General features: G+C 42.4%; 1 protein-coding gene across 1 annotated transcript in view; it reads right to left on the minus strand.

Annotated features, from left to right (window-relative positions):
• Positions 1-2,403, minus strand: part of LOC101850901 (retinal homeobox protein Rx) — a 40,626-nt gene that overhangs the window by 18,655 nt on the left and 19,568 nt on the right. The gene's annotated exons all lie outside the window — the stretch shown is intronic.

Below are 2,403 nucleotides of genomic sequence, written 5' to 3' on the forward strand. Positions count from 1 at the left end.
CTCTCTCTCTCTCTCTCTCTCTCTCTCTCTCTCTCTCTCTCTCAGTGTCCCTCACTTCCAAAGTATATCTTTCGGAGCTAAAACACGTTACATACCTATACCCAGATAAACAAAGACACAAAAACTCCACCCAATTTATTCCCACTCCTGAACGCAATCCCCCCACCTCCTCCCTTGCAACCCTCCCTGACCTCCCTTGCCCCCCCCCCCCATCCCACCCCCAATCCCTACTCCAAACCTCACCCCCTCAACGGAGAGAGTGTGCACTGATAGTTGGGACTCAACAGTCAACAAATTTAAAGACAAAGGGCGTAATCTGACGGCCGCCTACCGTCCCCCTTCTCCCCAATGCTTTCAGCCCATGTCCTCTCAACCGTTACCCGGTGACTGACAGCTCGTGTCATTTACCTGCACGGTGTGAACTACCATCCACCAACACCGACGGCAAATTGTGTAGGTTGGTCAGTTGGATGGATGGCTCTTAAGTGAAAACGGGTGGATAGATAGAAGTAAGGAAGTTGGGGCGGCAGAAATATTAAGCGAGGGACAGGCAGAGATGAAAGAGAGAGAAAGAGAGACAGAGAGACAGAGACAGAGAGAGAGAGAGAGAGAGAGAGAGAGAGAGAGAGAGAGAGAGAGAGAAATAGATAAATAGAGAGAGAGAGAGAGAGAGAGAGAGAGAGAGAGAGAGAAAGACGGACAAACAGACAGACAGACAGACAGAGAAACAAGAGAAGGTGTAAGTGTGAATGTCTGAACTGATAAGTGTAAGATACAACATGGCCACTTGCTTTATATTTTATGGTGTTAGTATCCCAGCACACAGCAAATTGTTTGGAGGGGGGGGGGGTGCACCCTAAAGTAAATGAAACCAACTAGATTTTAGCATCTGGTGTATATATAAAAATATTTTACAGTTGATAGGAAGAAGCCACCCCCCCCCCCCCCTAACAAAAAAATAAATTAAAAAAATAATGATAAACAAATACACAAATCAAGGATATGAAATATATAGGATTGCGAAGATTTGACGACCCTTGTAACACTAAAAGGCTATATAAGAGGCGTGACCTCTGAATTTAACGTCCACCTCCGATATGACCGAGCGGAATGGAAAAATTGGTGCAATGAGAATTTCTCAAGGACACAACGTCGGACCAAACTAAGCCTTAAACCCTGAACCCGCAATCTCAAAATTACGAATCCAGTGGCCAAACCACTAGACTATCGACGCCATCAAAATATATAGGTGTACATATCACAGCTAAAATAAAATAGAAATTTGAACTAGTGAAACAAATATCTTTATGCAATTTGCTAACTAATTAACTAACCTACTTACTAACTATGCATGCATTCCCAGCAAGTTGAGTAAATTGTTCAAACTACTTAAGCGGCGTGCCGAGCACGAGAAGCTGCATTCTTATACACGTACCAACCATGACACGAAAAGTCCTTGGTCAACATTGACTCAACACTCATCAATCGCAGAGTGCTCTCTCTCTCTCTCTCTCTCTCTCTCTCTCTCTCTCTCTCTCTCTCTCTCTCTCTCTCTCTCTGTGTCTCTGTCTCTGTCTCTCTCTCTCTCTCTCTCTCTCTCTCTCTCTATCTATCTATCTATATATCTATCTCCCTCTCTGCCTGTCTCTCTCTCTTTCTCTCTCTCTCCCCATCTCTCCCTCTATCTATCTCTCCCTCTATCTATCTATCTATCTTTATTTATCTATCTATCTATCTATCTATCTATCTATCTATCTATCTATCTATCTATCTATCTATCTATCTATCTATCTATCAATCTATCTATCTATCTATTTATCTATCTATCTATCCACATATCTATCTATCTGTCTATCTATCTCTGTCTCTCAGCAGTTTTGTCTCTCTCTCTCTCTCTCTCTCTCTCTCTCTCTCTCTCTCTCTCTCTCTCTCTCTCTCTTTATCTCTCTTTTTCTTTCTATCTCTCTATATCTATGTATTTCTCATATCTCTCCCAACACTTTCCTCAAACACATGTTTTCCTCTCAATTTCCCCATTTCGTCGGGCTTTGTAAAAATAGAGTCCGGCGCAGAAACAGAACACACACGTGTGAATAATGACGTCCACTACAAAAACAACAAAAAACAACAAAAAAAACACGAACGCCAAAAAACTACGCTCGCCTCTGCATCCGCAATTTAAGTTAAAAGTCTCTATCGCGAATGACATTACGATGATCCAAAGTTGCTCAAGTGAGAGTAAAGGCTCTGGGTGTGCGTGATAGATCAAGTGAATTCCAAAATGGAATGTTCAAGACTAATTTTACCTCCGCGACGTCTATATATTTAACCTCCCCTGATCACATAAGCCCCCACCCCCACCCCCACCCCGAAAAAACAAACAAACAAACAAAAAACAAAAAA

Source organism: Aplysia californica, unplaced genomic scaffold (genome assembly GCF_000002075.1).
Source record: "Aplysia californica isolate F4 #8 unplaced genomic scaffold, AplCal3.0 scaffold00479, whole genome shotgun sequence".
NCBI classification, from domain to species: Eukaryota; Metazoa; Mollusca; class Gastropoda; order Aplysiida; family Aplysiidae; genus Aplysia; species Aplysia californica.